The following is a 13,303-nucleotide window of genomic DNA, read 5'->3' on the forward strand; positions in this document are numbered from 1 at the left end:
TTTTGTTATTTTTATTCTTTTAAGATGTTTTCTTTCATAATTATGAACAAAACCCCCTAAATACCTAAGGGGAATGAAACCTAAGATGGATCTTGTTATTATTATCTGGATTGTATGATAAATATTTGACTTGTTCTTAATTATGTGTTCTTAATTCTTGTTTTAATATTCCAGGATATTGATTCAAGTTAATGCGCTTATTCAAAGGAGCAAAAGTCCATGTCTAACAGTAAATTTGTCATAATTAAGTGGAGTTGATTACACGCCAAGAGATAGGGTGACAAGATTTTGCCGGATTAGGGTGAAACCTAATAAGGGAGTCCATAGATCGAGTTAGTGCAACACTAGGGTGTTAATTAGAAAGAGATTTTAATTAATCAACCTAGGGTTAGACGTTATTAGTCTCAAGAGATATAATAATATAACTTAGGGATTTCTACGAATCAAGTCAAATGAATAAATCTTCTGATTCAGAGTTAAATAACAAGTGAAGTCTAGGTGGATTTTTCCTTGGGTATTGTCTTAATCAATCAAGTTTTCCCAAACGCTTTTCCCCAATTTTCTCTCTATGCACCCTTAGTTTAGTTAATTAGTTTAGATAAACAAATCCCTTAATTTTTAGGCTAGATAATAAAAAGAAAGTAATTACTAGTACTCTTGGTTCTTTTGGGTTCGACAATCCGGTTTTGCTAAAGCTATACTATTGTTCGATAGATACGCTTGCCTTCATCGTGATAATAGTTACTTTCAAGAATGATTAATTATGAAGTTTTAAAATCTGTCACAAATATCACGTATCAAGTTTTTGGCGCCGTTACTGAGGATCGAAGATATTACGAACACACGATTTTTATTACTTTAGCCATTTTACTTTCTTTGCAATTTAAATTTTTATTTTCTTTTCTAATTTTCTCTTTTATCCGCTTCTGGCAGGTTTTTTTTATAGTGTATAACTAGAAGAAACCAGTCAGCACCATTACTTTTTGATAGTGAGATCGATCGCACAACTCGTAGAAACTGAAGACAAATAAGAAGAAGCTTAAGATACACAGAGGAAGAGCAAGAGGACAATATTCAAACCACAACCAAGGAGATGGCTGAAAATTGGGAAAATTCGCTACCTCCAGCGATTGCCGCTGATCCAGTAAATCAGAATCCTATTCCACGCACTATGTATGATTATGATAAAACGAATTTTACAGGAACTAAGTCGAGTATAGTTAGGCCCGTTATTGCTGCAAATAATTTTGAACTAAAACCTAACTTGATTCAAATGATACAGCAATTTGTTCAGTTTGATGGTTTGCAAGATGATGATCCAAACAATCACCTGGCGAATTCTCTGGAGTTTTGCGACACATTTAAAATTAATGGCGTTTCAGGCAACGCCATACGCCTTCGGTTATTTCCCTTTCATTTAGGAATAAGGCTAAACAGTGGTTGAGCTCGTTACCACGAGGGTCAATCACTACTTGGGAACAAATGACTGAAAAGTTTTTACTAGAATATTTTTCGTCGGCTAGAACAGCTAAAGTAAGGAATGATATCTCTTCTTTTGTGCTGATGGATCTAGAAACACTCTACGATGCATGGGAGAGATACAAAGATCTATTGAGAAGGTTCCCTCACCATGGGCTACCACTTTGGCTACAGGTTCAAACTTTTCACAATGACCTGAATCCTTCAACTAGACAGATGGTTGATGTAGCCGCTGGTGGGACTATTAATAATAAGACACGTGAGGATGCTTATGAATTTATAGAAGAGATGTCGGTGAATAATTATCAGTGGAAAGTCATGAGGACAAAAACAACGAAAGCAGTTGGTGCTTTTAACGTCAATTCGGTCACCATGCTCTCTAATCAGGTAGAACTTTTGAATAGAAAAATTGACGGTTTTCTTGGTTTTTCATAGGTTCACCCAATAATGCAATGCAATACAAGTGGAGGAGGGACGGGCAATTCAAAATACCCACCTTATGGCCACATCATGGAAAACGAGCAATTAAATTATATGGGTAATAATCCTTGACCTGAAAATAATCCTTATAGTAACACTTACAATGCAGGATGAAGGAACCACCCAAATTTCTCATGGGGAGGCCAAGGGAATCAGAGACCACCACCACCTACAGGCTTCCAACAACCACTTTACCAACAGGAAAAGAAGCTGAACCTTGAGGAGATGCTAACAAAGTTTATCTCAGTGTCGAAAACTCACTTTCAAAATACCGAAACAACACTTAAGAATCAACAGGCGTCGATCCAAAGGCTCGAAACTCAGATAGGCCAACTTGCCAAATTGATATCTGAATGACCATAAGGTAGCCCGCCGAGTAAAACTGAATCTAACCCAAGGGAACAACTCAATACAATTACCATCCAAGACGAGGAAGGGTTAGTTGAACCTGAACTAGAACCGAGGCAAGGAATTGTGGTAAGTAAAGGTGAAAGTGAGGTAGACCATAGTGAGCAGAAACCGGTAAGTAAAGAGTACAAACCATGAGTGCCATACCCCAATGTGACATGGAAAGACCGCACAGATGAACAATTTGGTAAATTCCTTAAACTATTAAAAAAATTAACTTACCGTTTATTAAAGCTCTTTCGCAGATGCCAAACGCAGTCAAATTCTTAAAGGAGCTTTTAGCGAATAAACGGAAGTTGGATAAGGCATCGCATGTGAAGTTAAATGCTGTTTGCTCAGCAATTCTACAGAACAAGCTGGCCAACAAATTGAAAGATCCAGAAAAACGTTCGAAGAGCGCACATGAGCCTTGTTCAAGTAACAACAAAGAACCCATCTATAAAGAATGAAGGCTACAAATCGAGGAACTAGATGAATGGAAGACAAATAAACCAAAACCACGCCTTGACAAGCTCAATATTCCACCAAATCAACTTAAGGTTGGAGACAAAGTACTACTGGATGCAGCAGATCCTCGTATTGCCACTTCTAAATCTAATGGAGAAATTCCTCGTATTGCCAATTTTTCCATACGGTACAGTTGAGGTAATTCATCCAAAATTTGGCACTTTTAAGGTAAATAGTACTTGTCTAAAACCTTATTTTGATAAAATTGATAGCAAGGAGGAGGAGTGTAAACTCCTTACACCACCATGACCACGAAGCAAAAAGGTAAGTCGAGCTTAGACTATAAATAAGTACTTCTCGGGAGGCAATCCGAGCACTAACGGTGTTAACTTCTTTAAATTTTAGTTTTTAACATTTAATCACTAACTGAGTACTTGGCCATAGGTTTTCCAGAATCACACGGCCAGGCACACTGGCGTGCCTTAGGCCGTGCTCACACCACGAGCGGAAGTGTGAAAAAAGGGTAAAATTTTTCCCAAACACGGGATTCGATAAGTTGCCACGGCCGTGCAGCATGTGTAACGCCCCCACGCCCAAGACCGTCACCGGAGTCGAGTATGAGGTGTTACTAAGCTTAATTTAACATTTTTAGAACTTTGGATTATTTGTTTCTACATTCACAGCTTTTAAGCTACTTGCGTCACAGTCACAAGAAAAATCATATCTCGAGTTAAGAAACTAGAAATCAAGATCCGTAAATTTTCCCTGAATCTAGACTCATATATCTATATACTAAGTTTTTTATAAAATTTTTTGTTGGGCCAATTAGTACAGTTTATTAGTTAAAGTTACCCCTATTTCAGGACTTGACTGGTCTGACCTCTGTTTACTACGAACCACATTTCTCTATGTACAAAATTCATATGACTATGAGATTTGTTTCTCCTAAAACTAGACTCAATAATTATTCTGAGGATATAAAATACACCACCTAATTATATCTTTACAATTTATGGTGAATTTCTAAAGTAGGAATAGGGGATTCAGAAACTGCTATGAACCTGTTTCACTAAAATTCAAATATCTTCTAACATATAATTCCTTTACCTGTTTCATTTGTTGCATGTGACACTAGACATAATAAGATTCAATTTGATATGTAGTCCATCACCAAATTCAATTTCTATGATTTTTAGTAAATTTTCAAACTCGCGTCAGTGTTGCTGCAGTATTCTGTTTATGGCAAATTTCATCCCTCTTATGAGTTTTTATGCACTAAGTATCTTAATAATTTTCCTTAACATCAAACATAATCTAAACTTACCATTTTCATAATTTATCATTATCAAATATTTTCTCAACCATTCTGTCACCATATCATAAGATCATTTACACAAAATAAGTATATTGCTATACATGCCATACTTAAATTTACAAGCCATTTACCAAAAATCTTCTTGATAGTGTGACTGAGCCTTCAACCTATCCCGACTCCTGAACTGGCTTGTCCAAAACTACAATGAGCAAGAAGGAGGGAGTAAGCATAAATGCTTAGTAAGGTAAGCATAAATGCTTAGTAAGTTCATATGTAAATAATAAATAACATAACAAACAATCAAACTAATCAACATTAGCATATATCATCAACACACTTATCACATTTTTTAATCATTTTCCATCATCTTATTACCTTATCGTGGTTGTAATCAACACTCAACCCGAGGGTTAAATACATACCTGTCCAAAATATCCATTTCTCATCACTTACCAATACGTCTCTTTTCATCTCGAGTATTCCTCCATTTGAGTAAAATTTTACCCGTTGAACACATCGGAATATAATTCGGATACATGGATAATTTGCATATAAGAGCCTCATATGTAATCAAGCTACCATGTAACCCGCCCATAAGTGAACTCGGACTCAACTCAACGAGCTCGGGCGTTCGCATCCATAAGTGAACTCGGACTCAACTCAACGAGTTCGGACATTCGCATCCATAAGTGAACTCGGACTCAACTCAACGAGTTCGGATGCTCAATCATCCTAGTGACATGTCACTTGTATCCTAATCTATTCCTAAGGTTCAAACGGGATTTTTCCTCGAACACTTATCCTTGCCGTCTTCCGTAGAATGCCAAAATCAATACTCGGTAACAATTATATTTAACAAGTAGTTCACATAATTTACATATTATTTGAAATTAACCACAAAGCATACATTTCAAAATAAAATTCAGCATAACATATAATTAACATCAATAACTTAAAAATAACCATTATGATACATTATTTACACATGAACTTACCTTGGTACCAAAATACAAAGATTTTGCAATTTAGTCCACAATCTTTTCTTTTCCTCGATTGAGGTCGATTCCACATCTTTCTTGATCTAAAATAACACATTTAGCTTATTTAATACTCACATTATCAAATTAATCCTTAACTCAAATTTTGGGAAATTACAATTTTACCCCTAAACTTTTGCATATTTTCATTTTTGCCCCTAGACTCGGGATTAAAATTTATTCCTTATTCTTATGTTTTACAACATGCTGATCACTTTTCTCTTCTATGGCAACATCAAATTCTCACTCTAACATGTACTTGTGACTATTAGGTATTTTTACCGATTAAGCCCTTTTACTCGTTTTTGCTTAAAATCGAGTAGTGCAAGTTGTCTAACATAATTTAAAACTTCATATTCTATCATAAAACATCAAAATACACAAATTTCACCTATGGGTATTTTTCCAAATATAAACCCTAGGTTGAATTATTGCTAACATAAGTTTAATCGAGCTACCGGGATTCCAAAAACGTAAAGAACATTAAAAACGGGGCTTGGAATCACTTACTATGGAGCTTGGAAGCTTGAAACAAACCCTAGCTATGGAGAACCCTTGAAATTTCGGCCTAATGAAGAAGATGGACAAAAATTAGCTTTTTAATTTTGTTTTTAATTCATTTTAATAACTAAATGACCAAAATACCCTTACTACTAAACTTTCCAAAAATTCCTTCCATTTCCTAATTTTGTCCATGAACTTAAAATTGGTCAAATTGCTATTTAAGACCTCCTCATTAATATTCCAAAACAATTTCATACTAAAAACTTCTAGAATGCAAGTTTTGCAACTTATTCGATTTAGTCCCTACTTTCAATTTAAGCACTTTAGGCATAGAATTTCATCACGAAATTTTCACACAATCATGCAATCATATCATAAACCTAAAATAATTATAAAATAATTATTTCTATCTCGGATTTATGGTCACGAAACCACTATTCCGATTAGGCCCTAATTCGGGATATTACAGCATGACCGTGGGCAATCCTGCCAAATTAACACGGGCGTGCGATATGCCCATGCCCACCGACCGTGGTCGAGCCTGTCAAAACAACACGGGCGTGTGCCTGCATACACGGGCATGGGGGAAGCGAACGAAAAATGACACGGCTGTGCAACATGGCCATGTGCACCAATGCGCCCAATTTTGAAAACCACGAAACTCACGGGCTGAAATGAGGGCACACGGGCGTGTCCCACGGCCGTGTGCCCCAATTTCTTTATAAACACCTATTATTTTTATTTTTTTATTATTTTATTTTTATCTTTATTTATATGTTGAAATTACTTTTTATTTCCCTTTAATACTATTTTATCTTGAGATTTTATAATTTTTATTCAACTATTTGTTTATGAGTAATTATGCTTCTTTATATTTTCTAAAAAGTTCCTGATTCTATCACAGTTATAAAGAGCTCCAAAGCTCACTATTATTTAGGAACTTGCAACTCTATTGGAAAAGGTCCTCCACGACTTCCATGTCCTACCCGACCACCATGATAACTTTTTCACTGGACACCGTGGTTGTGGAACCAACCTCTACCACCACCGGAGTATCCTCCTCCAATCTCATCATTAACTTGGTCGATTATTCTCCATAACTCCAATTCAAGGAGTCCATTCATCATTCAGGAAGTTTCACTTCTCTCCTTATCTTATGATCTTGTATTTATTTTTTTCATTAAATCTAACTTTGTAAATTGAGGACAATGTACATCTTAAGTGTGGGGGGGGTTATTTATTTCATTATCAGAAAATTCCCTGACTTTTGTCTTATTTTCATGTGATCTTCTCATATCATTATTAAAATGAATTTTGATTCAATTATGATTTTTATTGATATGTCTTGAATTAAAACATAGGCATTCATGAATTGATTGTTTAAACTTTAAGGAATAAGAGAATCAAGCATGATAAGTTGATTTTTAAGAATTAAAATTTTTTTAGGTTGTTTCCCCAAGTTTAGGTATTATATTGAGTTAAAATTCACAATTTTTAACATCAAAAAGCCATAATTTTTGTGAGATCTTGAGCCTTTAGAGCATCTATTATTTCTTTCATGCTCACTTTTATTGTTGCTTTGAGTGCGTCAATATTGAATTGTCATTCTAGAACTTGCTTGATTATGCATGTCAAGACCACACCATGTGATTTGATATGTCGAGATGATAAAAGCACTTAGGTTTAACCTACTCACTCCATAAAAGCCTACCTTCACAATTAACCCTTAGTGAACCCACTTGAGCCTAACAACCCATTCATTGATTTACCTTCAACATTAACCCTTAACCCATTATTGTTGAAATCCCCTCAATTAATTCGATCTTTATTTTTGTCGAGATTTTATTTGAATAAATTGCTTAGCTATGTTTTATTTTTGATAGATAGCCTATGTTATTTGACTTGTTCCTAAAAAAAACATACATATATATTTGTAGTAATTTGTCATTTTTTGAGCTTAAGTGTTAATCCCATATTCTGAGAAGAAGCTCACTTGTATTCAATTAATGATTAGTTATTTTTCTAGTTAGCTAATTTTTCAATTCAATCTCGATTCTAACCTTTTCTTTTAGCTTGTGACCACACCCCTAACCAAAGCCACGTTACAACCCTCTAAAGACCTTTTGATTGACGTATCATCTGAATATATAGTGGTGGAGATTTGATTTTCATGCAAGCCTATGGAAATAACTTTTCATATTGACGAACGAGTGCTTCATTTACTGTCCTTAAACACCTCGAGTGATTTGAGTGAATCTTCAGTGAGGATGTTAAACTTTGTCATACATTGAATCAAAGGTAATCACTTAAATGAGGGGAGACACCTATGTTTTTGTGATAAAACGCTCAACTTGGAATGTTTGAAACTTTGATGTTCTTCTAGTTGAACTCTCAATGTATGAGCACTTATGGTTTATTTTGAGATATTATCGATAGGGATTATAAGTTGAGAAGAATTTATATTGATTGAGAGTTGAGGATTTTGCTTGAGGACAAGCAAACGCTTAAGTGTGGGGGTATTTGATAAACCGTGATTTATACATATTTTTATTCTATGCTTAGCACATTTATGGATGATTTCTCCTTAGATTTGGTGAATTCGATGCTCCTAATCCTTTAATTTCATGTTTTAGACTTAGGCGAGCATAAGAGAGTAAAAAGAGCAAGAAACGGGTCAAAAACAGAGAAAATGGGCCAACATGGGAAATCAACATGGCCTGGACTTCCTCACAAGGGTAGGCCACATGGCTGTGTCCATTTGGCAGAATCGAAGCATGACTTACACAGGTAGACCACACGCTTGTGCCTATTTAATAGCCTTGACCACGGTCTGAAGCAATTGCACACGGACGTGTTACACGGGCGTGTCCCTATCGAGCTCAAGTATAGTCCTATTCGGAAAAGGCCACTTTTGAGGGCTCTTAGGAATTCTAATGCTTATTTAAACACCTGAGGAGGCACTTAGAAGACACATAGAGTAGGAAGCAAGGAATTACTCAAGAAAAGCTGATTGATCCATCTCAGAAGTCGGATTCATCGTCAAGACTGAAGATCTCCCTTCAATTTCCTTCAGGAGTTTTGGGTTTTCTTTATGTTTTGTTATCTTTATTCTTTTGAGATGTTTTCTTTCATAATTATGGACTAAACCCCCTAAATACCTAAGGGGAATGAAACCTAAGACAGATCTTGTTATTATTATCTGAATTGTATGATAAATATTTGACTTGTTCTTAATTCTTGTTTTAATATTCCATGATATTGATTCAAGTTAATGCGCTTATTCAGAGGAGAAAAAGTCCCTGTCTAAGAGTAAATTGTCGTAGTTAAATAGAGTTGATTGCACGCCTAGAGATAGGGTGACAAGATTTTGCCGAATTAGGGTGAAACCTAATAAAGGTGTCCATAGATCGAGTTAATGCAACACTAGGGTGTTAATTAGAAAGAGATTTCAATTAATCAACCCAGGGTTAGACGTTATTAGTCTCGAGAGAGATAATAATATAACTTAGAGATTTCTACAGATCAAGTCAAATGAATAAATCGTCTGATTCAGAGTTAAATAATAAGTGAAGTCTAGGTGGATTTTTCCTTGGGTATTACCTTAATCAATTAAGTTTTCCCAAAAGCTTTTCCCTAGTTCTCTCTCTGTGCACCCTTATTTTAGTTAATTAGTTTAGGTAAGCAAATCCCTTAATTTTTAGGCTAGATAATAAAAAGAAAGTAATTACTAGTACTCTTGGTTCCTTTGGGCTCGACAATCCGGTCTTGCTAAAGCTATACTACTGTTTGATAGGTACACTTGCCTTCATCGTGATAATAGTTAGTTTCAAGAATAATTAATTATAAATTTTTAAAACCTATCGTAAATATCACTTATCAAATACTCCGACAGGTTCCAATCCCCGAGCTAGCTTGGCGGAACTACAAAGGATGGAAAGAGAGGGAAGTAAGCATTAAAGCTTAGTAAGTCCACATACAAATATTATGAAATGGGAATAAGGAATCAGCATGCAAAAACATAGCAACATAAACAGAAAGATTATTCATCATTCAAACCTTCTTGCTTACTCATCATAAGGACATATATATATACGTTCTCATCATAAATCCATCTTTATTAAGGCATTACTCGTAAGTTTAGCATACATACCTGTACTCATTGTAAAGTATCCGTAACCATACCTCTTTCATATGTCCTCATCGAGACTCTCATTACATTACCTGTTGAACTCTCGATATACTATTGGATATGCGGAAACCTTGCACATAAGTGCCACATATACAACATAGCCGAAGCTACCACATAACATGTAACACATCCATAATGAACTCGGACCTCTCAACGAGCTCGGATGCCACATATATCACGAAACCGGACCACTCAACGAGTTTAGACATCTTAGTTCCTAGTGACATGTCACTTGTATCCTAAACTATTCCTAAGGTTCAAACGAGATTTTTCTTTACTTGCATATAGTATCTCCATCGTACTTGCTCGTAATGTCATGGATAACGACTATGATACATTCATGCTTTCATAACAATCAGGAAGCATATAACTCATAATTATAATAAAACAATTATTACAATATATTAAAACATTAAAACATACTACAACACCACAATATTTGCATATGCAGTTACCTCGGTACAAAATGATGATAATCGAGCCTAATCGTCGTGCACTTTATTCTTTCCTCTATCAAGTCCCGGTTCACGTTTTTCTTGATCTATAATGCCAAATTTAAATTATTTATTATTCACATTGTTCAAATCGGTCCATAAATCATACTTTTGAAATTTTACATTTGATCCCTAAACTTTCACATATTTGCACTTTGGCCCCTAGACTCGTAAAATGAAATGCATGCATTTTCTTGGTTACCCAAGCCTAGTCCAGCTTTTACTAAGCTTATAGCAGCCCTTGTTTTCTCTTATTTCACATTATTACTATTCTCTTTTACACTTTTACAAACAAGTCCCTTGTTTAGGGGTTTTCACTAAAAATCACCTAAGATGTTTATAATGCCTCAAACATACATATTCCTCCATTAATCATCAAAATACAAGCATGTTGTACATGGTTCAATTTTCATACATGAACCCTAGCTTAAAATATAGCTAGAAATGGGTAGATCATGCTTCAAGGACTTAAAAAATACAAAGAACATTAAAAACGGGGCTAGGGAGGACTTACAATCAAGCTTGGAAATGTTGAACAAAACCCTAGCTATGGCTATTGAGAAATTTAGCCAACACTTGAAGAAGATGGACACATTTTTCTTTGATTTTCCCTTTTTATTCTTTTAATTACCTAATGACCAAAATGCCCTTAGGGTTCTCTTTTACATTTTTCCTATACAAGTCAATTTTTGTCCGAAATTTTAGAAATTGGTCAAATTGATAATTAGTACCCTCTAATTCATAATCTAAAGAAATTTCATGCTTAAAGCTTCTAGAATGCAAGTTTTGCACTTTATTCAATTTGGTCCTTAAAATGCAATTAGACATTTTATGCATAGAATTTCTTTATGAAACTTTCACATAAGCATGAGTTCATAACATAATCCTCATAAGAATCATATAATAACTATTTCTACCTTGGATTTGTGGTCTAGAAACCACTGTTTCTACCAAGCCCTAATTCGGGATGTTACAATTCCGTAGCAAAAACATCTGGCAAAGATCATTCCTTGATGCCACTATTCTCGACGGCAAAGCATTCAGCCATGCTCTCACACGAACTTTTACAAAGTATGGAAATAGTTTAAGCAGCAAAGCATCTTCAAGAACATCATATTGTCTAAACGAGTCACAAATCTCTAGAAAAAGTTGTAAATGTAGTCATGGATCTTCAGTGGGTAATCCACTAAACTGTCCTACTATTTGTAACATTTAAAACATTACCAATTTTAGCTTAAACTACCAAGATTTTATGTGTGATCTGACTATTCTCAGATTTAAATCCTCTAAAATTGGAATAGCATGCTCTTAGATTGGTCTGTCTTGGTCATCAATCACCCTATAAGCATGAGGATTAATGTCCTGACCATTTAGATTATCATTGATTCCATGTATCACCCTACAAATAGGAGGATTAATATCTTAGCCATTCAAATTATCATTGAGACCAGGATCATTCTTGTTCCTAGCCATTTTTTACAGTTCTTTCGCCTTCTTCGTAAAGTTCTTTCGATCTTTGGGTCAAAAGGATATTACATGTTAGTAGGAATGCCTCTTTTCATGCACTTATGGCAAACTTATAGAAATTAAATTAAACTAAGTTAAATAAAACTTAATGGAATTAAGTAAAATAACAAATCAAATTACACCAATTTGTCGATCCCCGGTAACGGCGCCAAAAACTTGTCACATGTGAAATGATATTCAAATTGTGCAAGTATACACATCAAATCAAGAAGTGATAAGTGAGATCATCTCTACAATGACCAAATTAGGTATAAAAGTGGTCAAGTTATTATAATGAATTATTATTAATGTTATGGTAAAACCAAGTTAAGCACACGATGGTAAATTAAAATAGTAAGGATGTGTCCAAAATGTATACTGACTAATACTGTTACATGCTAAGGCAAAGCAAGAGTAAAAGTGCAACAGCAATTTTGAGAATAACTACGTGAATAATACGCGAGTGAATAAATAAATAACTAAGAATACTATGGCAAAGATACTGTAACAACTTTTTTTTTTGTCAAATTGAAACGGTAGTTTTGGGACCACAAATCCGAGATCAAAATATTTATTTTAATATTATTTTAAGTGTTTACAGCATGATAGCATGTATGTGTGAAAGTTTCATGAAGAAATTTTAGCAATTGAATGCTTAATTCGGTAAGAAGGACTCGCGTAAAATGTAAAATGCATATTCTATTAGTTAAAAGGGTTTATTAGCTATGAAATTAAATAATTGATGGATTTATGTTGCAATTATTCCATTATAATAATGAACGGACTTTCATGGACATGTTTTATGTGTTTTAACGGTTTTATATTAAGGTTAATTTGGTAATTAGTATATTTATAAGTTAATTACATAAAAAAATACAATTTTTATGCTATCATCTTCATCACTAGCTGAAAATACAAAGAAGAAGAAGCCACAGAAGTTGCTTTAGGGTTCAGTACTTGCAAAATTAAATTGGTAAGTGATTTTGACTCGATTTTTAATGATTTCTACGTTTTTGAGATCGTTGCAACTAGTACTAGCTAGCCCAGGGACTAATTTGCAAAATTGTTAAAGATTTTGAATGTTGTCATTGATGAATATGTATGAGTTTTGATGATCAATGATGGATTTTGAATAGTTGTTGATAGTTAAACAAGTTTTCTAAAGTTATTTTGGGTAAATATGCAAAATAGGGATTTATTTCTAAAAATGTGTGGTTAAATGAGTGAATAAATGAAAAATATAGGTTGCTAGTGTAACGCCCCAAAAATCTCTTATATATTTATTTTCATATGTTTGTGACACAAGTGTGTATCTGCTTTAGTGGTTAAGTGTTCTAGGTGTGTGTGAGGGGTGCCAAGTTCAAGCCTTAGCTTGGACAAATTTTTATTTTTAAATGAATAAGGCCCTATCTCTAATCAGTAGACTTATAAATAAATGTTGGTA

The 13,303-nt window shown here is 34.4% G+C and overlaps 1 non-coding gene across 1 annotated transcript; it reads right to left on the minus strand.

Moving 5' to 3' along the window:
- Window positions 1-1,530: 1,530 nt before the first annotated feature.
- Window positions 1,531-1,637, minus strand: LOC121228587 (small nucleolar RNA R71). Its single transcript, XR_005926163.1, has one exon. It is a non-coding gene; the product is annotated as a small nucleolar RNA R71 (small nucleolar RNA).
- Window positions 1,638-13,303: the final 11,666 nt, after the last annotated feature.

Source organism: Gossypium hirsutum, chromosome A04 (assembly GCF_007990345.1).
Source record: "Gossypium hirsutum isolate 1008001.06 chromosome A04, Gossypium_hirsutum_v2.1, whole genome shotgun sequence".
In the NCBI taxonomy this organism is placed as follows: Eukaryota; Viridiplantae; Streptophyta; class Magnoliopsida; order Malvales; family Malvaceae; genus Gossypium; species Gossypium hirsutum.